The sequence below is a fragment of the Pezoporus flaviventris genome, unplaced genomic scaffold, assembly GCF_033815535.1.
Source record: "Pezoporus flaviventris isolate CSIRO_AGI_PZ_B2104156 unplaced genomic scaffold, CSIRO_AGI_Pfla_v1 ptg000013l, whole genome shotgun sequence".
Lineage (NCBI taxonomy): Eukaryota > Metazoa > Chordata > Aves > Psittaciformes > Psittacidae > Pezoporus > Pezoporus flaviventris.
In genome coordinates, this window is record NW_026892561.1 from 19,535,518 (window position 1) to 19,561,912 (window position 26,395).

Consider the following 26,395-nt stretch of genomic DNA (forward strand, 5'->3'; position numbering starts at 1 on the left):
CTCAGCAAGTGCCTTTGTCTTTGCTTGGACCACAGCTCATGGGAGCAGAGAAAAGTACCATCCACAATTAGACTGGGCTATAGGAGGCCCCCAAAAGGGCTGCAGCCATTGGTGACCAAATGGGTTGGAATACTTTCAGCAAGCACCCTGAGTGTACTGTGTGTGCAGGTATGTTATGTGCTACCCTGTGTGCTCACCTACCAGAGTGATTTGTGTCTGGGGCATGGTGTGCAGTGGCTAAGCACTGAGTAGAGCTAATTGCCAGTAATTGGAAGTTTTTTTCTTTTTCTTCCTGATTTCTTAGTTTCTCCTTCTCCTCCAGATTTAGCTGTTGGAGGACACATTTTGTGTGGTCTGTGGTAAGCATCCCACATCCAGTGCCAGTGGCAGGCAGAGCGGGGAAAAGATACGAAAAGGGGGAGGAGGAGAAAGGAAAGCAAACAGGAGAGGTTGTATTGTGTTTCGGTGTCCTCAACAAACATTGGTGGTTTTGTAGGGGCAAGAAAGGAGTAGAAAAGCTGCAAAGATTTGCAGGTAGAAGGTCCTATGATGGGTAATTGGTTTGTTCCAGCAAGGGCAGACACAGCAGGAGAGCAACAGTTGGTGGGGATGATCTGGAGCTGTGGCTCTGGAGCAGAGGGGAAAGATTGGTGTGTCTTGGAGCCGGGCTTCTCCTTGAGTGTGAGCAACACACCAGCAAAAGGATTGTAATCTTGATTTTTTTCTCTCCGTTTTTTATGGGTAGGTCTCTCAGCATTTTAAAAGAAAGCTAACACCGCAGATTGGAAAACTCACATCTTGAGGCTTCAAAGACTAGTTCAAAGCCAGCCAGAGGAGCCAAGGCCACTGCCTGTGAGTACCAAGCCCCTGCTACGTGCTCTCCTCCCTCACCCCAAATAGCCTGCACTCCAGACCTTGTCCTTTTTCCCAGCCACTGCACTGACCAGACTGATGATGGGGAGCTCATTGGAGGCCTGTCATGACCCACAGAGTGGCTACAGGACATGTTGCCTCTTGTGGCCACGTGTAATCAGCTGGACTGCTTCTTGGAGGGAGTCACACTGGCACATGAAATAGCCCTTTGAAGAGGGGTTGAATTTATAGGGGTGCACTGTGATCCCAGTCCGTGAGACCCCTGTTCCTGCCTTGCCCTCTCTCTGTGTTACAGGAAGAGATCACTTACAATCTATAAACATCTGGTGCTTTTTCTTCTTTTTCCAGCACCATTAAATGTCGAGTTGAAGTGAAACACAATACATCACCTTCCTCATGGGCTGCCATTCAGCCAACAGGAACCAAGATTAGCCTTCAATCACACAGGGGCTGGAGCTGTAGGAAACCTTCCTGAGGACACACTAGCGGAACATTTTCATTAGCGGAGGAGAACCTGATGGAGATGAAGTGCCCCTTCACCTCGACTGCCAGACCTCTCCCCTGCCTGGCATTAACAGGATTAGGAGATGCTGAGGAGCTGGTGCCAGCTGCAACACTTTAAGTGCTGTCTCATCCAGATGTGAGAAACTGCTGTGACACACTGAAGCAGCACTTTTGTAGCATGGTGGGGGTGGCTTTGGTTTTTCTCTTGCCTATGGATGAGCACTCATTGCTAGAAGCGAACTGGTTCTCTCCGTGCTATTAGCGGAATGGAGGAAGAGGGTGCTAGGTTGCAAGCCACGTACCTGAATGGGTATCCTAGCATGGGCCAGAAAAAGGTGTCCTTGGATGATAAGGTCCATAGGTCCAGAAGGTATCATGGGCTCTGCCTCCTGCAACAAGTTTTGCAAATATAACAGGACTGCCTTAGCAGTAGTGGAGTTTTTCTCTGCTCCATGGAAAGCTGTTCCACAGCCCACTTTTGCAGGCATCTGCTCTTGGCCTGCGTCCCCTCAGGACAGTTAAGATAACCAGCATTCACTTCTGCTATTGATGTCTCTTTTGTATTGGAGAAACATACCCTACACCCTAGCTGGAAGGCTGGGACAGACCTGTCTCTCCTGGTTACCAGGATTAGCCAGCAGGGTCCCTGCAGTTGGTATCTGCCATCCTCCACCTCACCTCCCTGGGGCTGGTGTGCTCCCGACAAAGACAGGATCTGTCTCTTTCACTCACAGCTGAAGGATGCTTTGCCTGGTCCTGTCTTGCAGGTTGGAAGGAAATAATTCTAATTTATGTGGCATATTCCTTTGGGGGGATGAGGGGAAGAAAAGAGAAAAAAGCCCAGACACAACAGAAACTCTGGCTATTCTGGGTATTTTTAGCTCTTTGCAAAGAGCCGTTAACATTAACCTCTCTCTTACTCTCTTCTCCCCCTGTGCCCCCCATTTCTGTATTTGGGGCTGCCTGCAATACTGCATTAACGTCATATCTCTGTGAAGACAAGCCAGTGCTCAGCACTCCCCAAGACTATGACTCACAGGGAGCTTCATCCTCTCTCCTTGCTGTCTGGGTACCCTCCACATGCACAGCCCTCAGAAGAGGCTGGGAGGGTGACAGGCACAGAGATGTTCATGTCTTCTGAGATGAGTTTTATGTGACTTGAGCTTCCTGAGAATGAGGTGATACAGCCTAGCAGCTACAGCATTGGTTTGGGACACAAAATCAGGTGGCTTCTGGTTTGGGAGCATTCTCATGTTAGGGTACTTCTCGCTTCCCCCTCCTCCCTTTCAGAACTGAGAGCAGCCAAAATTAGAGGAAAACCTGGCTCCGAGCATTTTCTGCCCCCCAGTCCCTTCACCTGGATTTTTTAGTTTTTCCCTTACAGTCTCAGCTGGCTGAGTTTCAATGCCAGCCTATTGAAAGGAAAGGCACGTGCTGGCTTACGGAGGGAGAGAGACCTGAGACAGGATAAATCTGGAGGCAATGAGGTTGGGGGGAGGCAAGTTGCCTGCTCTGACACTTTTATTATGGAGCCTGGCTGCTTGGGAATGAATCTTTTTTGAAGCATATGTTGCTGGATGACATTTTTACCAGGTCTCAGCAGTAACCTTCGCCACACCTCGCTGCCCAGCCCTGTCCTTGCCTGTTCCTGGGACAAGGGGAGGGAATGTCAGCTGGAAATGCCACAGGCAGTAGGGCTCAATGGTGCTTAATGCACCTCCAATGAGTCTGAAAGCACCCGGACTTTGGCACTAGAAACTCTTCAGGCTTTGGTGACTTCAGCTTATGGATGCATGTGTTGTTTTGCAAAGGAGGTTTTGGCTTCTACATACGTTTCTTTATTTCAGAAATGGAAGAGGATACAACAGAGACCAAAATGAAATCCTCCACAGAGTTGCCCAGAAGGAGGGATAACTTCAAGGAAAGATTATTCCTTGGCTCTAGAAAAGGAAGATCTACTTGTTCAGTAACCTGGTGATGAGCTACTGGTTCTTGCTTTGTGCAGAGGCCTTGTGCAGGGGTGTGCAGAGACTGCTGCCCTCTCTACTCCTCCCCTGTATCACTGTCAACTTAGATTTCACATTGAGAGGGTGATGTTGTGGCTGGCAGTGACAATAGCAGGATGTCACTGGTCGAGGTGAAATCTTTCCCTTCGTGAGGTTACTTCTTCCTTTCCGTCCCCTTGGCTTACATCAAGAACCGCTGGCTTTTAGTAACAAGCAGGGCATGCATACGAGCTGCTGAAAGGGTGATGTATACTGTGCTGATCACCACTTTTCTTGCTGTGTTGGTAAGCAGCACTGTGTCACTGATGTCTCTTTGCTGTGCGGTGGCCTGGGACAGAGGGAAAGCCCTTGTCACTGTCTGAGATAAATCAGGGCCATTGGGAGTTGCCGTGTTTGCTGTCATGGGAGCATTGCACAGCATGGTCCTTTGCCATGCTGGCAGTCTTATATCAACAGGAAGTCTGCTAGGGATGTCTATTCAGAGTCCTGGGGGCCATCTGTGCTCTTTGGGGGCCAGGCCTGAACTAAATCAGGGTCTGAGGGGCAAACATGTTAATGTTCTCCGCAGGCTGTCTCTCACCTCCTCTGAAATGGGAGCTAATCTTGTAGAAGAGTGCTTGGGCCCAGAAGAGTTCCAGCAGCCTCTCTGACAGCTTTCTGTCCTCAGGGACCAGTTCAGCAAAGCTATAGTGCTGTTCTGGGTGCAGCTTTCATTTTCCACCTGATTACAGAGGAGAGAATGACCCTGCTGCTGCCAGGCCATGGTAGAAAATAGAGGTAGGGGGTGGGCTTCTTTATTTCATCCAAGATTCTGGTTCTCTATTAGCCCTGATTCTGTCTTGCATCTTTTCCAGCTGGAGCCTGTCTTTATTTTGTTTTGTTTTGTTTTTTTTCTTTTTCCCTTTTTTCTTCACCTTATTAAAAATGGCTTTGCCATCTGCATCTGTCAGGAGTCTGCCGAACTGGGTCTACGGCTCAGTGAAGATACAAATGTGTGGGCTATCCATCATCAGATAAATCCTCTCCTTGCTCCCACATCTCAGCTGCTAATAGGAATGCTGGGAAAGGGGTAACTGTTTTACCCTGCTTTTTCCTACCATCCTCTTCCTTCTCCCTTTTTCATCCCATCTCTAGGCCTATTACAAGGCAATTGGAAGGCTGGAGTTCAAGGACACTTGTTGGTCCAGGCACTTTTTGAGAGGTAAGGATGGAATGGAAGAGATTGACTTTACCCAAGTGGCTTAAAAATGTAGCTTTGAATGGATGTTTTCAGCAGTGTTGTATATGACTCCATGTAATATGCGCTGAAAGCACTCGTGCTCCTGCATGTCTTGTCCTCACTGTGTCCCCTTTCCCTGGTGCAGATGACCAGCACTATGGGGCTCTGCAAGGAGGAATGCACCATATATGAAATCCTCAGTTGCTACAACTCTGCAGGGTCACTCAGGTACCCAGAGGGAGATGACAGCCTTCATTGACACCCATGGATTTGCTCATCTCCTCCTGCCTCTCTGTTTTCTGCAGTCTGGTACACGAGCTGCTTCCCTGGCCTTGACATACTAAGAAGCTTTCAGCCAGGTGGGCTCAGAGGAGCAGGCAGGCAGAAAATGAAATCAGTCTTTCCATGCTTTTGCCACAGCTATCTGGTCAAGGAGGGGAATTTTCTGGGAGGGCAGACCCCTGCTTTGGCAGGAGGAGAGAAGAAACAGCTTGAGCTTGCTGTTTCTATGACAAACAGATGGATGTTCAGTGAGGACCCAAGAAAACCCTCTTCCTTCAGGCTAGCTGCAAGCCCTCCAAGCCAAAGCTTTGTGCTGACTTGAAAAAAGTATCGCTTCGTTGATGCTCGGCCTGAATTACCTCTTCTAGGCACTTGATTCAGGACAACCTTCCCCTCTTGCCACCGACTCCTGGGAGGAGCCAGCTGTATGCCTGCAACCAGGCAAGAATGCAGCAGGAGTCATTGAGCAGTGAGGAGGGAGGAAGGCAGGTGATGGCAGATTCCTCTGGCATCTCCACACTGCAGGGCTCTTGGCGAGTGAGTGCTCGTCTGCTTTGAAAGCTTATTGCTCCTGCAGGTGGGAGCCAATTTGTCTGCTTTCCTGCCCAGGTGCCATCTGTTTGTAGGATTGCCTGTGTGGTGGATGAGCACGATGGGGATGCGGAATGGAAGGGGCTGCTGGGATAGGAGAGATGAGCCTAAAACTTTCCATGAGTAACTTCAGCACTTCTGGCTGCCATCACTCCTTCTCCCCTGCATCATGGCAGGGAAATCACAGCCTGTCATTTGCTGTTCCTGGAGTGTGATAGGAAGCTGAGGCACTACTAATAGCAAGCTATCATTTTAATGCTAATTTCCTACTATTAGTTCAGGTTGGGGGAGGCTCAGCCTGGGTGGAAGGAAGCCATTAGCAGATGGAGAAGGTGGAATATGTGGGGATTGTTCTGCGCCCTGAGAAGGGACTTCCACCACTAGAAAAACTGGTAGTGGGCTCTGGGGTCAGTCTCTGGTGGATGTGGGAGGGAGGAAGGGAGAGGGACGCTTTGTTTCAAGTCATCTTCCTGTGGGGATTTCTTGAGTGCTTCAGGCTTTGGCTTGGATCTGATGTTTGCTGCTTGTTGCCAGCCCTCAGTGAGTTGACCCAGGGGATTCTCAGAGTGCTGGCAGGACTGCAGCTGGTGGCATGGTTGTCCTTTTAACAGAGGACAAACCAGGGTTGTGTTTGTCTTTTTGTGAGGAGCTCCCCAGTTCAGGAATGTTCAGGACATTCCTGTTGGGTGATGAGCTTCAAAGCAGGGAAATTTTGAAGCCATTCTTGAGATACCCAAGAGCAAAAAAAGCAATTTGACCTTTTGATATGTGAACAAGCTCAATTTCCCCAAGCTGGAGAGCTGTTAGGAAAAATCAGTGGTGGAGCTTGGAGCTGTGATGGAAACTGAACTATTTCCTTTCCCTTTCCAGAGATGTGAGTCCCCACATCTAACCTGTTTTATCAGTCTCTTCTAGCCATGCCAGACAAGTGGAAGAGCCTGTGCTGCTCCCCACACTGGTGTAGTTGCCTGGGAGCTCTTGGAGAGTTTGAAGAGAGGTTACCAGGTGCAGTAGGAGTGTAGGGCTCGTCTGGCATTGTGTTGGCAGCAGTCAGAGAGGTTCCTCTATCATGCTTGGAAACACTGGCACATGAGCTGATATGCTGTGCCTGGCTGAGAAAAAACTGATTGCCCACTACTGAGGGGTAGAATTGTTTTAAGACAAGGGCCCAGTAGTCTCCTTGCCTGTGGTTGCTTTTTTTGCTCTTGGGTATCTGAAGAATGGCTTCAGAATTTCCCTGCTTCGAAGCTCATCACCCAACAGGAATGCCCAGGCTCCTGAACTGGGGAGCTCCTCACAAAAAGACAAACACAGCTCTGCTTGGTCCTCTGTTAAAAGGATAACCATGCCACCAGCTGCAGTCCTCACAGCACTCTGAAGCACATCTCCTGAAGACCCACCAGCCTGTGCTGATCTAGACCATGGGCTTCATCATTTCATATGGAAGCATACGTAGATTTTTTTAAAACCACTTAAAGACCACTTTGAAGCTCTTTTGGCATCTAACAGAGGCAATGAAGGGATGAAAGCAGACACAAAAACGGGAAGGAAAACCAGGAGCTGTTTAAATGGCGAAAGGGATGGAAAGCCAAGAGGGGACCGTTCTGCCAAAGGCTACATTAGCAGAGTAGCATTGCTCAATGTGGTTACCAACAATCAGATCTGCCCCAGGGTGAAGCATGACTTGCTGCATTTTAGGGAGTTGTTTCCACCTGAAAAAAAAAAAAGGCTCCGGTCTTTTTCTTTTGTAGAGCCTCTTCCCTGCCTTGGGCTAGGAAAGAAAGTGAAATATGAAGGGTTACTTTTTCCTAGCCAAGAAGAATGAAACAAACTTCCCCTCGGGTAGCTGACTGAGGAAATCAGCACCTTACGTATTCCCAAGAATAATACAGTCAAGTAGTTGGGGGAGAAAGAAAAAGCCCATAACGCAGTGTTACTTTTCCCAGTTCAGCACTCTGAATAATGAGCCTACAAGCTGGAGGGAGAGGTGCCAGGAGAGGCACCTGTGTACAGGAGATGGACACAACAAGTGTCTCACATGGGCCAATATCTGAAGCGATTGCTCTCTAATTTTCTACATCAGTGAGAACGCAGCGCAGTGCCATCAATCACAGTCAGCCTCCCCTCGGAAAGCCACCTCCTGCCTCACTGTACTCTGGCATCCCCACTCTGCTTCTGCCCCTGGCTGGGGAACCGCAGGTGTACCAGCCAGCAGGCACGTTCTGTCCTTGGGGGTTTCTTCCTTGTGTTTGAGCCTGCTTGTGTTTCTGCCCTTCTTCTTTCTCCACCCCCAGCACCTGTTCCTTGCCAGTGCTTTATTTCCAGGCTGCGTTTCTCCTTCCTGGAGTCAGAAGAGGCCAAATACTCCTTATATCCCCAATGAGGAGTAGGTGTGGAGCTGCTTTTTCTGGGATAAAACCCCTGCATTTTGCATGGGAGAGGGAAGGGGGTGAGTTTTGTGCCTGTACTGCTCATCTCAGGATAAGGAGGTTGGATTTTATGGGTCTTCTAAGGCTGCTCTTGCAGTAGTGGCCATGAGAGCATGTTCAGAGGACTGCTGTTGCCTGCTTGGCTCCTTCATCCCAGCCCCAGCTCTGGGCATGGAGTAGCTAAGAGAGCCACCTTTCATGCTGGGCTGGTAGTGTGATGTAGCAGCTCTTGGTCTCTCGGTTTCTCCTTCTGTGAAGTACTCTGCTCCTTCCAGGCATGCCTGTGTTTCCACCAGACCCAGGGACACCTCTTTGGCAGGAGCAGTGGTGATGGGTGTCCTGAGCACACCCAGGGCAGACACACTCCTGAGATGGCCAGAAGGCTAGCGGGAGATGGATCTGTGCTCATGATTGTTTCTTCTACTGGAGCATAGACACAGCTGGTGAGTTTGATAGCTTTTGCTTCTTCTTCTCTCTCATGTGCTAGGTTTTGTTCAATTGTGGTGGCTCTTGGTAGGTCCAAGACAAAAAGTGGTATGCAGTCCCATTTCTGGCTCCATCCGCTCCAGCACCAGCTAGAACCAAGGACCATGATTCTTTCTTGAGCACATTCCTAGACAGAAGCATCTTCTGAATAAATCTGTGCGGTTGCCACCTGCGTCTCAGTCTCTTACACTGGTTTCTGAGAGCTGCCAAGGATCCTTGACCTCTCTTTCAGGCATGGTTTCCTCCATGTATCAACCCTGGTTCGGTGTTGTGGTGCTATTGCTGGCTTCTGTAATAGCTGCCTTGTTTACTTCCCAAATGCCTGCCCTTTCTGTAATGAGCTATAATTCATCCTGGTTTATACAGTGCTCAGAGATACCTGGGGCAAGGAAGGTGTGCTATTAAACCAGCTTCTAGGCTGCTCTCTGCACTGGGGTTGCTGATCAACTGGAGGTGTAAAACATGGAGGACAGGGGGGACCAGAGTGAAATGGGGAACAATTACCTAGCAGGGTAAAAAGGGCTGACTGGGTTGGAAGCTGCTGGGAGCTGACACATGGGTATAGATGAATGGCTATGGCAGGCAGGCAGGGCGGAGGGGTGAAAGATGGTTTTTTAAAGCATCTGCTTTCTTCTCTTCCTCTGCTTTATAACCTGTTTTTATAGAGACTGCATGAGGAACACATTTTTTTATTAGCAGCTTGGGAGTGGAGAGTAATAAAGATTAATTTTTTTTAAGTAATTCCTTGCATTATCTTTTAATTTCCTGTGTCAGGGTTTGATTTTTAAATCTGCAAATGGAGTTAACCACAAACATGCTCATCAGTCTGGAAGCGGCAGCCAAAGGAGCTGGGAGACCTGGTAAAGCTGGGAGAGGCCCCAGCCCCAAAGCTGAGCCTGAAATCCCAGCCTCTGGGTGACTGCTGCCTGCTCCACTTACGGATCTGATAAACAAAGGCTCTCCCTGCCCCCTGCATCTACATTTTCCATCCCTGCCTCCATGAATACAGAAGACATGATACTTTGCTGGGCTTTAACCTGCTTGGGAGACTGGTTTCTGATGGAGCTGTACTACATTCACTGCCTCAGATGAGCTCTCATGTGCCCTGTTAATTGTACCCATAGCCATGGTTGCTCTGAAGCTGGGCAAAAGTGATGCCCTGCATCCAGAGACCCCAGCCCCAGCTTACTTTGACCACTGATCACTTTTTCATAGCTTGTTCTTCAAAATATGGCCATGCTGGCTGCTTGAGCTCGCTCTGAACTTGTGATCTCTCTGTAGAGCAAGTGGTGGAGGCAGAGAGCAGACATTATGGAGAACCAGCCAGTGCAGACAAGAACATTTTGGTTCACGTGGGTATGAAAGCAGCTGTAGCTCAAGTGCCTGGTGAGGGCTTTAGATGGGCAGAGGGGAAGCTGAATGAAGGGGGGGAGCACAGTGGGAGTGTTGATCGTGTCCTGAAAAGGCATTTTAGTGGATTACATCACCACTGTGTTGGAACCAGGACCAGAATGAGGGATTTTGGAGATATCTGGGGATGGGGAAGAGCCAAATCATGCATGGGGAGCACACTGACCCAGACAGCTCCTGGCTCCCTCTGACAGATGCCATCTGGAGCAGGCTTTGTGCGTACCTGGGTGTCTGTGTGCTTTGGCAGCCCTCTTGATGGCCAGCTCTGCTGACCCAGTGTGGGAGGACTGTGCTCTCACTCCTGATTGCTTCCCTGCATGGCTGGAAGATCAGCTCTGCATCACAGCAGAGGGGCTCTGTGCTCAATCCTGCCTCACTGCTGATCCCACATGGCCCCCTACTCCTGGGAAGAAGAGAAGCACACTTCAGCCCATCCCCAGGTGTGAAGTTTGGTTTCCCCATGCCAGGTCATCTCTGTGTGTTGACATTTTGCTGGGCAGAGCTGTCCCTGATGAGGTCTGAGTCTGCAGGCACAGTGCAGGGGGATGTGGGTTGGCCTTATTTGGGAGTCTGTGTGACTGCCTGGCACCAGGCATCATGCTTACAGCTATGAATATGGTTTGGTTCTGGTTTTGTACTTTGACGGCAGGCTGATGTCTTGGCCTGCTGGCCAGGCTTCATCTCACTGCATCCTCTGATGTCCAAGGGAGTGATGAAAAGCTTTGGTGGCTCCTGCATGTTTTGGGTGGGAAATGCATTCCTCAGCCCTTTGTTTGGATTATTCATTTATTCAAGTGTTGGCTGAAAAAAGGACCCTGCTCTCTGACAGCAGCAAAAGAAAGAAGTACTTTACGGGTGCTCCTGATCTCAAGAGAGAAACTGAGGCACAAAGAGGTGGCTTGATGCCTGTACCACTAGCACCTCGGTCACACAGAATCAATCAGAGGATTGTTTGGTTTGGAAAGGACCGTAAGATCATCAAGTTTCAGCCCTCTGTGTATGGCTGCCAATCCAGGTGTCCCAATATACTGCAGCTAGCCACAGCTTTGAGTTGTGTTTTTTTAGCCAAAAGAAGCATCATTTGCTAAAGTTACCAGGTGCCATGAGAGCTGGGGGACAGCTCCCACTTGTCAATATCTGCCCAAAAGCAGAAGCCTCTCCTGTTGTGACGGGTTCTTCTTTTTTTCCTTCTGAAGTTACAGAGAGAAAAATGGAAATAAAAAGCAGCAGGGAGAGAGCTGTTAGAAAGCTTAAAGCTGTCACAAGGCATTGGTTAGTTTATGTGCAGTGAAGTATACAAACAAGTTTTCAGCGTCTTGGTTGGAGCCAGGGAGCATGGTTTTTTGTGTGATAAATATGTTTTATAGGTCTTTTATGGGATTTTTTAAAATGGCTGTCCCAATAAATTATTTACCAGGGTAATAAAAGATCAAGGAAATTGTTCCAACTGTGCTGCTGAGCATCTAAATCCCAAACATTTACTGGGGTGGAAGGACCCTCTGAATTCCCTTGGCCTTATAAAAGATGATCCAGGTGTGCTGTTTGTCTGCGGTGTTCTTTTGGAGGCCAGGTCCCAAGCCAGCCCCAGTCTGTCTCCAGGAGGTCTCAGAGGCTTGACATTGGTTTTCAGCCCCTCAGCATCTACTCCTGCATTTCCCTCCACCTCTGGCTCTCACAGCTGCAAATCTCTTGATAGTCTCTGACTCTTTATTTAAGTTTCCAAAAGTTCTCAGAGGCATAATGGTGCTACCTGGTGTGAAATAGTCATGTTTGTTTCTGTAGCTCTGAAAGAGAACATCATAATCTAGTTGAGCTACAAGTGGGAAACTATGGATGCCAGAGAGGGACTGGGACTATAGCAATAGGACAAGGGGTAATGTGTTCAAACTTAAACAGGGGAAGTTTAGATTGGATATAAGGAAGAAGTTCTTTACTGTGAGGGTGGTGAGGCACTGGAATGGGTTGCCCAGGGAAGTTGTGAATGCTCCATCCCTGGCAGTGTTCAAGGCCAGGTTGGACAGAGCCTTGGGTGGCATGGTTTAGTGTGAGGTGTCCCTGCCCATGGCAGGGGGGTTGGAACTTGATGATCTTAAGGTTCTTTCCAACCCAAACCATTCTATGATTCTATGAAATGGAAGGCAGAAATCACTTAGAAAGTGGCAAGGAGTTTGAAGAAAGGCATAAGCTCCTGCAGCACAGGCCAGAAAGGCTGCCATGTAGTCCTACAGACAACAAGGGCCCCCTACTACCTTAGATGTCTGGGTTGGTATGTTTCTCCTTGCTTGGTATCGACTGCTACACAAGGGGTGGGCCAGGTTCTGTTTGTTGCTGGCCTGGTCTCCGTGGCACACAAACCTAGAATAGCCTCTGTGGAGGTGAAATAATAATTCTTGGCATTCCAGCCACAGAGACTATATTCCATACATATATATTGACATATATATTACAATGCCCCATCTTCTGGGGCATTAGGCCAGGCTTTAGGAAGTTCAGGCACTCTCTGTCCTTACTGCTCCCAAGGGAATGGAGGAAGGAAAGGGCTGGGGGTCTTACCATGGGTCCCCACCTCAGGACAGGGCAAATACTTTGGCTGCATCCCAGACTTTCTGGAATAGGAAGTGGGATTAGATTTAACCCTCGGTAGGGTTTAAAACGGTCTACTTGTTAATACCAGCAGCTTTTGCAAGGACTCTGGTAGAGAAAGATGCATCCCTGTGTGGTAAGCTGGTCGTAAATAAATTTAGATGGGATTTTAGAAGCAATTTTCGAGGCTTGAAAGAGATCATTCTGGAGTGGCCTTCAAAAAGGGATGGTGGGTGGGAAGGGACAGCCGCTGTTTCAAGATAGATCTCAATATTCATGGGAAGGATTATTCATTCAGAGTCTTTCCAGAGGAGGGAGTCCTTGGGTATCTGATGTTTTGAAGTGAGACTGGATTGATCTTTGTTTGTGCTCTCTTTAGCTTGCATTAATCCCATGCCTCAGGGCTTCTGCTTTCCTCCTCAGGGTCCAGCAGGGAATCCTCATCTCCACTGATGACTAATTTGGCTCTTGGGTTTGGTGGTGGTCCTGTCTGTCTGAGGTGGTGGAGAATGGCCACAGCTGGGAGTACATCTGAGTGCAACATATCAGCCAACAGGAGCACAGAGTTTTATTTGGCTTCCTTCTTGTGCCTGGAGGCTTCCTCAGATCTTACCCTTTCCTGAAGTAATTCCTCTGCTGTTACAAGGCCCTGGGAAATTCGCAGAGCTGCTAATCTTCCTTATTTACTTCCCATGCCATGTTAATGTAGTGGCTTTTGGACTTGCTGGTCCTGCAGCCAGGGGTATAGCCATGTCTCCAGACCCTTTGGTCTAACAGAAGCACTGGAATGGAGATCCTGGGCAGCTCCTGGAAGTACTAAGCTGCCCTTCTGTCTTAAGCCTGGGGAGAGGGCAGGCAGTAAAAAGAGGACTTGTTTCTCTATTCTGGAAGCTGGGCCAGCAAGAACAGTCCCGTAGCACCCATTCTCTTGGCTGCCAGAGGACTGGGGTATGTTCACCGCACCCTAGAGGATATCAGTGCTGGAGCCTACTGCTGTGCATCCTGCGTGAGCAGGCTAAGCTGGGCCATGAATCATTAAGGCTCTGGCCTGGGAAGGGTGTAAACTGGAGCTGTGTGTTTTAGTGGGTGATGTTTGCTGGGGTCAAGGCTGCGTGGTTTGTCTTTTAGGCTGGCAGCTGGGCACTCAGTTACAGAGCAGGCTTTCTATTGCAGGGAGCGGAGGATGGTGCGGGGTCTGATGTGTGGCTTTAAAGAAAACAGGACACATCTCACCACAGCCCTCTTATTAATTGTAAACACATCCTGCCAGTTTGGGAATGGGTGTCATAAATTTAAATGAGGATTGAGCCAGCATGGGGCAGGTGTAAGAAGCCCGGATGATGTGTGTAGGCCAGGCTTAACGTCTCCTCCCGCTCACTCCAGACTATGCAGCATGACTCTGCTGACTTCAGTGGCATTTCCTCCTGGCTTGCCTCCTCGTGATGGGAATTGGACTGTCTGTAATTGAAAAGGACGGGGTGTCTGCCAGCAGACTGCAAGCCACGTTCCCCTTGGCAGCTTGAGCTTGTTGGTGGAGGACGGGGGAGACAGGCTGGGGCAGACACCTGCATTGAGGGGAGGTGAGCCTCAGCATCATGGGGATCCCAAATCCATCTCCATCTGAAGCTCTCTGGATGGAGCCACGTATTGCATAGGGGTTGCCCATGCCCAGAGGGGGACTGGTGTCTTCAGCTGCTGTTGCATGAGCAGTAATTTGCTCTCATTCGTGATCTCCCCCTTGCTGGCACCAGGACAGACACGTGAATCACTGCTTCTCTGAGCAGCTTTCTGAACCAAGGACTTGATCTTAAAAGCATTCTGTGATCGGGCTGGCTGTGTCTGACCCCGAGCTTTGCATCACCATGTCTCTCCCTGCCTGAGCATCAGTCAAGAGAAGCCAAGGGAGGTAAAAGGCTCCTGGGGTTTGCGTGGTCCTGAACACTAACGTGAGCTTGGCGTTCATGGCTGGTACAGCAAGCCTTGGTGTAAGGCCAGTGATCAGGATGCGAGGGTGTTGTAAATCCGGCACCTACAAAGATGCAGGGAACAAAGCGGGGCAGGATCTGCATTTCAAAGAGTGTTGTTTCTGTAGCAGCACAGGGAGCAGACGTGCCTGCCTGCCTGCTGCCAAGGTGGAGAGACGAAGCTGTTTGAACTAGAGTCTCTGGGAGCCCATAACTACGAGCTCCATGTTTGGGGCATGGTTAAAGGAAAGCTTTGTACCCCTGCACTAATTGCATTGTGCTGAGCCTAAGAGGTGATGCCTGCTGGGCATGGGCCTAAAATGGCTGCATCAGATGAAGATGTCTTGAAACAAGGCTTTGCTTTCAAGTATATGTGGTCCCTCACTTGGCTACTAAGGACAGAAATGCGTTGCTGAACTGAGGCAGGCTCTCTCTCTTAGGGAGAGCCAGCTCCTACCTCAAAAAGCCTGTAGTCCAGGCAGGAGAGGCAGCCATGGGAGTAGTAGGTGAAAGAAAATCCAGCGATGATTAAATGATTTGGTTTTGTCTTCCGGTTATACCAGGGATTAAGTCAGGAATGACCGCACATGGCCAGAGCTCCAGCCTGGCCACAGTCACTGGACAAGGTGGGCTCCTTCACTGCATATGACTTCTTCAGGAAAAAAAAAAAGAAAAAGAAAGGGTTGGTTTTGGCTGTGAATGTTTGTTGGTGGTGGTGGTATTTTCTGGAAGGAGAAATTGTAGAAGGTGGGTGGTTTTGGACAAAGTGGCACAGTTTTCATTTCTCTGAGCTGGCTGACTCGGTGGGAGATGGAGCATCTTGTCCCCAGCACTGCTGCCTGCTGTCACACTCCCAGGGCAACTGTTTCACTGGGGGAAGAGAGCATCAGCAGATCCCAGTTTTCTGCCCTGGCATGGGGTTGTAACAGGCTCAGTTTGTGGATGTCCCTGGGCGATGGACGAGCAGACCTCTGCATTCTTTCACAGCCCTGCTGACATGCAGACCCTCTGAGCGGAGACTGGTGATAGGATCCTGATGCCTGGCTTCTGTTGAAACCTCATGTGCCTTAAAGGGACTGGAAAGAGGGGAAGTTGCAGGGGGAGATGCTTCCTCCAGGTACCAAAATAAAATACAGCAAGGAAGTGCTGGAAGTGCTATTTATAGTAAATAAGACATCTTAATGTGTATGTGTGTGTGTGTCCCTTCCCCCCCCAGTTGACTGGGGAGCAAGGATAGTTTTTATGAATGAAACTGTTTGTCCACGTCAGTCACCTGTCTGGGTTATCACTGTGCAGTGATCAGAGGGCACCACAAGATAAAAAAAAACCTAAAGGAAAGAAGAAAAGTCCCATCTGTGCCACTCAAAACACCTCTGCTCACTTGGGCTGTCATCCAGCAAAGCACTTATGCACGTGTGAACGTCTTCCTGAGCAGCACTGTGTGGCATCTGTGCCTGGGGCAGGTGAGCAGGGGCTTTGCTGTTGATGTTTGGAGCAAGGTGTCATGGCAAGGAGCCAAGGAGAACCTTGCTCTTGACCTCTGTCTTTGCAGCATGCTCATGAGATGCTTTGCAAGATGAGGGCCACTCTTGGTGATTTCTGATTTGATTGCAGGTGAGCCTGGGCTTGGAAGTTACTGTATTTTTCCTTGTGTTCCTTAATCAAGTGACGCTGCCTGAGGGAAATTGAAACCTTACTGGAAATGAGGATGTGCTTCTTCCTGCTGGGATGACTGGAGAACTGCAGGATGTCACCCTGAGGCAGGACATCTTTTCTCAGACAAACAGGTACTTTGGGGTCAATGACATGTAAAAGCCAGTTCCCTTGGTCACAGGTCTGGCCTTAGGCCAGTCTCACTTTCAAGCTGCATCTATGCAGTCTTGCTTCTGGACCCATGGAGACCTCAAAAGCAGTTGCCAACACTGCTGTGGCTGTGGGACCTGTACAAAGATGTCCTGGGAAGCAGCAGAGCCCTCTCTTGGTGTTCATCTCCACTAACACCCATGTCGGCAGGAGGGTGGTGGTGGGATGTGTTTCTCATCTGTCTCAGTGAACTGCTACAGAGAGCAGCAGGATGGTGAGCAGTCCTACAGCTGAGACCAGAGCTGGACCCAACATGGTCACCATTGCTGTGACAGGGCAAGTGGCTGAGAACCACTCTGGCCACCACCACCACCACTGTCACCATGAAGGCATAGCACATCCCACCTCTTGCCAGCTGCTAGCATGCAGGATGTCACCATCAGCACGCAGTTGCGCATTTGCTGTTTTACAGACCTCGGCTGGGTCATTAACACAGGAGCAAAATAAAAAAACAGGGCTCCAAATGGATCCCACAGGGATTCCCTGCAGCAATTAGCTTTATACTTGAAAACATATTTCCAATCTTTACTGCTTGCTCTCTGTATTTGAAATAATTTTCTACCCAATAAACCTTAGTAGCCCCAAAACATAATTTTAGTGATTCATTAATTAACGACAAGGTGACCCGATGGTTCAAAAGCTGAGCAAAACCCAGTGCATATATTAGGCAGCAAGGCAGTATTTCTGAGGTGTTCACCGGGTGGTGTGCGGATGCAAGTGCTTTATATAGGACATTACCTAAGGCCTGGCTGGCCAGGGCGGAGGGCAGTCTGGGTTCTTGGTTGCTGACGGGCACGTTCTGCACGGTATAATTGTGCTGGAATTTGAGATGCACCTGTTTCTCCTGCAGAGCTCTTGACTGGTTTTTAATCCCTCATAAAGAATAATTTGGGGTATCTGTTAAGCTTAGGAAGGCCTCTAAACCTGAACACTCTCCTCGCCCCCCTTAACATTCCTTGTGCCTTATAGTAGGGAGTTTCAGGGGTTAGAAGCGTAGTATATCCCTTGGGCTGTTGTGCAATCACCGCCTTCCCTTTGCTTTGCTTTACGTCCCTGTGAGTGCATTAACCAGCAGGACTAGCTGAAAAGCTCTGGTGACTGCTTACCCACAGCTCCCTTGGCAGTAATTCACGCTGTTGGGGAAGCACAAGCTTTGAGGTGCCTGATTGCTTCAGTTGCTTCATGCCTTCTGCATTCAGTCAGAGCCTGTGAAGGGTCCTGGGCTAGTGAAGGCACCAAGTGAAGGGGAAGATGTACTTACTATGCCATTCAGAGCTGATGCACGTAAAGCTAGGCTCACTTGCACACAGTTAACCCAGCCCAGGTCCCTCTGGGACCGACTCCTGCCCGGCTTCTGCAGAGTGTGAACAAGGATGGGGTGCGTTACCAAGGAGGTTGGATCTGCTCCCTGTGGGGCTTTACCTAGGCAGGCCTGGAGCCCATTGCAGGCTGGTGAAGAATGATGCACTGGTGGGATGCCTTCATCAGGCCTCAGCTGGCCACCTGGGAAGTAGCCAGTGACCACGAGGGTAGGTTGCCTCACCATCATGGAGGCCATGGTGGGGTAACTGGAGCACTGACACAGTGCTGCCCGGTCTTTGTGTGTGAGGTAAGCTTGTAATCTTCTACTTAACAAAAGATGGGAGGTTGCATTAAAGGCTGCTGCCTCTGTCTGGGTTTTCAGCTATCATGGGCTCATCCTGCTTTATCTGTTGCATGTGAAATATCCCATGTAAAGCTATGCAAAGCTTCCATAATCCTTCCTAAAGCCACCCTGTCCTTCCATGTGAATATTATGTTAGATTATATGCTTATTAAACTCACTCAACAGAAGTTTTACATCCAGCTGGGGGTGATAGTCTTGAAATGCCATTAAGGTAATAATTATATTACATTGTCCTTCATCCAGATTTTGAGCGACAATTGCTCACACCTGCTGCCAGCCTTTTAAGTAATAGTAGATGCAAGGGGAAGGTTGTGTCGTAGTGGGTGGTATGATCCCAGCTGGGTAATGTCCTGGGTGTGGGAGTCCTGTGCTGGCTCCCTGGGGAAGTTCTGTCAGCACTCACTGTCATTGTGCTTCTCCTGATCAGAGCACTCTTCCCAGGTCACCCCAGGGCTCCTCCAGCTTCTCCACTAGGGCGGTGTGAAGAAAGGGGAGAAGGCATAGTACCGTGTGGAGGTGCGGCCTGGGACACCTCTTTGGCACCACTCTCTGGTGGAGGACTCTCCGTGGGAACCAGCACCTCTGTCTGGGGTTGGATAATGGGTGGGAGGTTCCCCTGTCTTGCCCTGACACATCTGGGCTGTCCCCATGCCTTGGAGATTGAGACGATGCCATTTAACACGTTCGTCAAGTGCCTAAGTTCTGCTGGCAATTTGAATCATGAACTTCACAAAACTCCATGCTCAGAGGAGGAGAAAGGGAAGGGAAGTCTTCGAAATGAGACTGCTATGGCTCATCCTCAGTATCCATGGTATTGTCTGATCCAGGCCCCTCTGGTTTGCCCAGCCTTTGCAAAGCAGCTTGTTGGCCAGACCCCTGGGCTGGAGGTGAGGGACAAAGCCATGGATGTCACTTTGCTCCTGGCTCCTCTACTCAAATGGAAGGCTGAATTAGCTTCAGTTATTTCTACGAAGCTTATATGTTATGTGGGACTTAACTCCTATCAATTCCACTTACATCCTTGTGGGGAGAAAAGTTGCAATTTAAAATGTAGCAAAATTGCAGTAGGTGGTTATTTTGTAAGTCGAGTGAACTCTATTTATCCTCCAGTCAGGTGTAAGCCCACTGCCTATCACTCATCACACCCCACTCTGCCGCAGCCCTGCCGAGATGATCTGTTTATCTATAAGCCTCATGAGCCTAGAACGTATTGCTTCCTGGGTTATAACTGGATTTAGCAGAAATGAAATCTTCCCCTCAGTTTCTTGGTATCAAGTAAGAGCAGAGTACAACCTGACATCCTGCTCCTAAGGGATTTGTAAGGCTAAAGACTCTGAAGACTTGTTGAGGTGTCTTGATGGACTGCAATGGGTCTTTACTTCCAGAGAGGGAATCAGTTAGATTTTGCATGATATGGGATTTCTCTGAGTGACTTTGGTTGCCAGGTCCTGCCAGAGCTTGGAAAGGGATACAACCTCTCCTGAGCACATGGACGGGCAGAAGCTGTGTGGCAGCACATGGTGCTACACAGAGGAGGTTGGGACTCCTAAATGTTAAGAAGGAGCCCCAGGAGGATGTGGCAACCCAACCTGGCTGTACTCCTCCTTTCAAAGATGTCTCAGAGCTGATATCAGAGTGTGGACATGATTCCAGCTACTAACAAATCAATATGGATCGTTGTCTCCCTGCTGGGAACTGGATCAGGAAATGAGACACTGGCTGGGGGAAGGGGGGGGGGTATTACCCTCCTGGAGAGGGTAAACCAGCAGTGACAAGCCAGAAGAGTTCTTTATGGCTGTGGCACTTCATTCCAGAGGTCACTGTGAAATGCTGAATGCCCATTAGCTGGTATGAGTGTCTCTAGTCTGTGGCAGAAGAAGATGAGCTAGTAATTGATTCCCGGATGCAGACGGGTGGATGGACACTGAGATCATTCAGAGGGCAGTTGGGCCACCTTCAGGTCCTCAAGCCTCTCTCTATGTCACCACTGATGGCTGTGCAGCAGGTAAGGATCTCTAAGCCCATTGTGAAGGCCAGGTGAAATGGTGGCACGCGTCTCTAGGGACCTCTAGGTGGGCCCCCGAAAGACTCAAGGGCTTCATGCCTTTGCTAATGTGTCCTGCCTGCTGAAGGGGATTATGTATGCTGATACAGAGGTAAATACAGACATGCCATGCTCCTGGCTCCAGTGCTGGGCATCCCACCATCTGCTTTCAGCTTCCAGCCTCTCTCAGAGAGTAAGCTGCTGGCAGACGTCTACCATCAGTCATGGGTGGGGAGTGATTGGCTGCGTTAGCGCGACACTGATGCAAATTTAAATCCTTCCTTTGCTCTCTCCACTAGCAGCCCTGTGTTTTCAGGAAGAAAGAGAATGGGAAACAACTTTTTTAATGAAGTAGAGCATTTAAATTCTCTTTATATTTAGTCCTATCTAGAGCTCTTTACCCAAATGAAGCAGAAAGCATTTACAGCTGTATTTTCCATCACACCAACCAAGGAATATATTCATTTGCAGTAACATGGCACTCAATGGAGTGGAAAATAAGCTCCCAAAATTGCTCTCGCTGTGAGACGGTCTCAGTGACTAGTAAAAGCCCGTTTGGATTCCTCTGACCGGTCACTTTGGTTATGATAATAATTAATTTGATCGAACACCTGAGCTGTGGCAGTAACACTTGGCCCTGAGATGGTTCTGCTCAGGACCAGGCTTGGGGCTGCCTCCTCCACCGCAGCTCCCACTGCTCCTGCTCCTGCTCTTGGCTTTGCCTGCCTGGGAGACCTTGCTGAAAAGCCCAGTGCCTCCAAGGGTGGCCATCAGTGCACACGGCAGCTGATGCCCCACGTGTCCTGCTCCACATCTGCCACACAGCCGCGGGAGGGGACATTGCCAGCGCCGTGGCAGGGCTGGCCTGTGGTTGGTGACAGCATTGCTGCCCGTGGCCACCACGCACAGACTGGAGTTCTGGATTCCCAGTGAGCGGCAGGCTACGAGCACAGGAGATGTAAACGTGTTCCTCCTTCCCTCTGCAGCAACCTGAGGAGGACGTGAGCGGAGCATTAAGCAGGTACCGACCAAACACCAGCGGAGGGTTCTGCTAATTGCTTGTGATGTCTCGTCCAACTCCGTCGGCACAAGCAACAATTGCTACTGGAAACGCAATTAATAATTAAGCACTGGATGCTGGCAGGTGTCAGGAGGAATCTGCGGGGCCCGGCATCCCCCACATCAGCACCTCCCTCTGCCTGCACGGGAGCAGGCAGCGCCAGGCAGGATGCATCCCTTCACTGCCTGGATCAATACTGGGTAGGATGCAGATTCATGCCTTGAAGAAATAACTTGCTGGTAGTGTTTCCACAGCGTGGATGATGGCTGCCTGCTGTCTGAGGCTTATGCGGCAGGATGAGAGCCCGGCACTGGCCTGCCTAGCTGTGTGGACCTGTGCATCATCTCCAGTTAGCATTGCAGGAGTGCTTCCCAACTCAGTCAAACCCTGCAAGGATGTTCTATGGGTGTTTTCTGTTCCTGCTGGACAGGGCGCTGCTCAGCAGTGCTCCTCCACAGGGTTGAAGACTTGGAGCATGTCCCTGCCTGGGGCTGGCATAGCCACTGCAGGGGTAACCAGGGTGGCTGGGCTGCAGGTGCCTTAATGGTAATGCCCTGTTCCAGCAGAGGAGGGGACTCTTTCTGTCCCTGGGCAGCATGTCCCCCTGCTGGGGACAGTAGCATGCAGTGGAGTGCCAGTCCTGGACGCAGAAAGCAGCCCCTTGGTGCATTGAAATATCTTGCTGAGATGTCCTCTGGGCTTGCTGTAGTCAGGGGACCCCCCGTGTCCCCTCTCACAGGCTCAGCCAGCATTGCTTTGGCTTGCAGCTTTGGCTTGCAGCTTTGGCTGCTGCTTGTGATGACTTACAGCCTTCTTCAAGCTGGATTGTATTTTTAATTACAGTTTGCATCTGAAGATGGGCTGCTTTGCTGGTTCAGTTTTGGCTTGCTTTGTTGTTTTTTTTTTTCCTACTCTTTTTTTTATCTTTTTCCTTTTAAAGTCCAATAGAGTTTAAGCTCCCTGAGAAACAGCTTCAGCTTTTAGGAAGGTGCAGAGCCTTTTCCCTGGGTAGCAAAGTGTTGATTTCCTACACAGGCCTGAGTGATGGTGATTCCCTTATTAAACTGCACTTAGAAGCAGTGACTGTCAGGCAGGGATGGAGAGCTTCCCTGATAAGTTGGAGCTATTCATTATTAAATTATCTTCATTCACTTGAACATCTCATTTTCATTGAATTAGATGAAAAGTGCTCAAAGGCAGCTGCTGCAGCTGCTTGGAGGCTGCCAGGAGCAGCGTGCAAATGTCACCGCTGGCCTCTCCTCCTGTGCCGGCCCCATCTGACCCTTTCTATGGGATGGACGGGCCTTGTGCTGGTGTAAATCTCCTTGAGGTCACTGTGGGGTTGCACCAGCTGATGGCCTGGCCTTGGAGATCTGACTCACCAGCTCTGAGGATCTAGCAGGGATCAGCTCCACTGGGGAATAAGGTAGTGAGGCAACAGGGCTGATCTTAGCCTGGGTGGGAATGAACAAGATGAGTGTCCTCATTAACAGGGGCTGGTGTGGTGTGACTGATGGGGGAGCCTTGCCTCACTACTTCAAAAGCTGGGATAAAAGTCCTGCTGGGGGTGCAGCTGGGTTTGGCTGAGTTACGCTTTAAGCTTGGCCTAGAGGACCCTGCAGGGCATGTGAGCTCAGCCTGGGTGCCCAGGAAGCTCTACTGGTGGTGGGGCAGGCAAGAAGCTGGCAGGCAGCACGGTCTTGGGCATAAAGCACATCACCGTGCAGACAGCAGCCAGCTGCTTTGCTTGTGCCCATCGCTGGGCAGAGGCAGTGCATGGCACTGTCGCCCCACATGACAGTGGGGTTCAGTGGGGAGTTTATCACCTTTCTCACAGCAAAATTGATGCAGGGGCTGCCTGGGGCTGAGCAGGTCTCAGCCTGTCTAGAAAGGCTGCCTCTTGGTGTTGAGTTGTCTGGTTGTCTTACTAACAGCAACAACCCTGACACTTGTCTGCCACCCAAGTAAGAGCTTCCTCCTCCTGCCAGCTCTCCATCCCCACCTTTACCTCTTACACTGCTCCCTTTCTGTGGCAGCGTGTGCTGAGCAGTTACAAGCCAGTCATGCAGGCATGGCTCTCTCTTAAACATGAAGCCAGCCAGCCCTGGGGTGCTTTTCACGAACATGAGCTCTGGCTCCCTGCCTGCCTCTCCCTGCAGATGGCTTTACCCCTGCTCCTGCTGCCCGCTCCATCCCTGGGCAGCAGCATGTACCTGGTGGGGGCAGCCACTGGCTGCATTGGTCCCAGCTTTGTCCCTCAGTTGCAGATGAGCTGGTTTGAGTCCTGGTGGTTATTTCTGACAGAGGATGCCATCTGGCTGCCTGATCTCTCTGCTCTCACCTTGGCATGACTTGCTGGCACCCAGCCCCATTGCTCGGCATTGAACCAGGGGGCTGCTGTCTGGGCATGCCAGCCCGCAGCTCTTCAAGGGGTTTTGTGGAATCTGGGCTGGTTTAAAGCTGCCCTGTAGAAATGAGAGACAAAAGGCCTTGGACACAGCACGCTGTGTCCAGGCACCATTGATCTCTGTCCCCAGTCATATGTAAAGCTGCATCTTTCCCTAGAAGCAGGATATAAGGCTCAGAAGTGGGATATCTGGCTGATGCTCAAGCCCAAACATTTCAGGAGTAGGCAGCATCCCTCTCACCTATGACACCCTGTGACCCCGCTGGTCAGTGAAATTCCCTTCGCTTTGCTGCCCTGGGTGCTGTGAAGTCCTTCGCATCTCCTACCCTCAGCTGCCATCTTTTTCGCAGCAAGGAAAAGCCGGCCCTTTGGACCAGCTCCTCAACAACTGTTGCTTTTCCTTGCCAGTAAATCTCACCCGAAGAAGCCACTTTGATCAATGCGCTTGGATTTCAGCCTTCAGCCTTGATCAAGGCAGGGGGAGGGACAGAGTGAGTACCCACGGGCTCTTTGGAGATGGTCTAGAAAACTAAGCTCATTCTCCAGGAAAAAACCTGCTTCATCGTAAGAAGCAGTGCTGTCAGAATAACAGTGAACCAGGCAGGCAGAGGAGGAGGAGGAAGGCTGCATGGTTCCCAGGGCCTCAGCTGGGCTGGGCCAGGTATGGGTCCAGCAGTGATGTGATGGTGTTGCTGCGAGGCTGGAGCTACTGCTGGGTGAGGGCAGGAAACCATAGCTTGGGAGGCACAGTGGGGAGGGTGAACGTATGCCTCCCCCTACTCTTAGTTCTGCTGCAAACCCAATTTTCAATATGTGTTCACTTTTTGACTCTCCCACCTTCCCCAACCAAGTGGGGTTGAGAAAGTTTTCTGAGCTGAGAATGGGTTATATTTGCTTCCTTGGGTCAGTGATTTCCTTCTCATCTTTAACTGGTGGGATCGGTGCTGCAGGTCGGATGTTATGGACCTGAGGACAGCTCTGGAACAAGAGCAGAGGGGGAAAAGGCATCCCCGCGCCAGCTGTGGTCTGACCATTTCAGCCATAAGCTCTTTGTGTTGAATGAAAGGATGATAAGGTCAGAGCCTCTGGTTAATGGCAATTAATGGCCAGCAGGAGACCTCCAGGGGCAGCTTTGTTTCCCCTACCAGTGCATAGAGGAGCACCGTGTCAGCAACTCCAGTGGGCACAGGCCCCTCTCTGGGTTGCATTACCTGGGAGGGGAGCAAAAGATGGAACAGAGAAGCAGAACCTGGAGGCTCCCATGAGCAGGTGAAAGCTCTGGCCAAGAATCACCCTCCAGCACTGTCCTTCTCCCCCCTCTGGCAATCCTCCTCCTCCTCCTCTGTTCCTACCTCTGCTCCCTCTTCTCCTGCTGTCGCCTTCCTCAGGTACACACACATGCGCTTCTTGCCTTTCCTTTTGGCTACAGATGGTAGGCAGGAAAGCCAGCCAGCCAGATGTGTTTTTCATAGCTCCCAAGCCAGGCATAACTAAACATTTACATTTATTACCAATTAGAGGGGAAACAGACTGTAGTTTTATGTACTGTATATGTCTGGATATATTTCAGTTTGTGACCTTACTTACATCCCCCCCAGCAACTAAATCTCTCTTGGCTGGGAGCAAACCCCTGGAAAGCATCCACAGCACCAGATCCCATCCCAGCATCCCATGTCCCTCTGACTGGGAGATGATGTGGATGCTGTAGCAGCCCTGACACTTGGTGAGCACCAGCTACTTTGCAGGCAGCTGCAGAAAGCCTGTGCAGGGGTTTGCTCCTGGATGATGCTGAGCACCCCTAGCGCCACAGGTCTGCCACATCCCCAGGGGCAGGGATTGCCATGGAGCCTGGCCTCTGGCAGGAGCCGTGTCCGTTAGCCCTGCGTACAGATTTACATACAGTGTGGCTGCCAGTCTGTGGCTTGCAAGTGCCCAAAGCCGCGGTTCCTCAGCCAACTTCACAGCAGCTTTTGGTGATGTTTGAGCCCACAGTGAAACACGAATAAATCCATAACCAGACTTCAGGCCTTACTGAGAGCAGGAAAAGGGGAGAAATAAAAAGTGCATGGTGGTGGTGATGTCCCAGTCTGTTACCAGCATGGTCACTAAGGGTCTGACATCCGAACAAAGACCAGATCCTGCTCAGCAACGGTCTGGCCCCAGGGTGGTCACCACAGTACAGTGTCATTGCTTGCACTGCTCATCTCTGCGAGGCCAGCAACTTAGCCAGAGCTGGTTTGAGCTCAAGACAGGATTTGCATGTGACCAGCTAGCCTTGGACAGACTGATGGACTCCCACTCATGTGAGGATGAGGACTTGTTCTATGGGTTTGCTACACATGATCATCAGCTCTCAATCCTGCTTCTAGGCAATGCTTAAGCTGCAAAGAAAATGTTTCAGTCCCCTTCCTCAGGCCACCATCCCCTGGGCAGGAGAGGAATGGAGAAATGTGCTGTGGGGACATATTGGACAAGGGTGTTCTTTAAACAAGGCTGTTCCACATCCCCCCTGGTGCTGGGAAAGTGCCCATCCAACACCACCCCTGCAGCAGCCCTGTTGGGATGCAGAATGCCTCAGCCACTGGCCCCTGCTTAGCCTGCCCATGCCTCCCCCATCCTCCTCCCAGCAGGTACTGAAGCCGTCAATTCAAGCTGCAACATCCCAGTGCCTTCCTTGCTCCCAGTTTTTACCCGGAGGGTGCCCTGAACTCTCCTGCAGTCGTGTCTGAAGCTCACCTCTGTCTGTGTCACCTGGATCCCTGCGCACACCTCTGCTGTTGCTCAGGCAACAACCTCTGGGTTGGATGCCCCTCCTCTCTCCAAGATGCTGCAGCTGGGGAAGCATCCTAGACAAGGAGGGAAAGCCATGGGCAATGCCATACAGCAGTTACATACATCCCTCTGGCTGCTGACGGGGATGCCAGGGGGATTTATTCCATCACAGGGGGACTTCAGAAATGCAATATTTTATTGGAAGCCTATTAAAATGTTCAAACAGGCAATTAAGA

The 26,395-nt window shown here is 50.3% G+C and overlaps 1 long non-coding RNA gene across 3 annotated transcripts in view; it reads left to right on the top strand.

The window, feature by feature from the left end:
• The window catches only part of LOC133268640 (uncharacterized), a 93,716-nt gene extending 91,347 nt beyond the window's left edge, over window positions 1-2,369 (top strand). For all 3 annotated transcript variants that reach the window (XR_009743122.1, XR_009743120.1, XR_009743121.1), the window contains 2 exons: window positions 746-852; window positions 1,222-2,369. This is a non-coding gene — a long non-coding RNA (uncharacterized LOC133268640). The remainder of the gene's footprint in view (window positions 1-745; window positions 853-1,221) is intronic.
• The last annotated feature ends 24,026 nt before the right edge of the window (window positions 2,370-26,395 follow it).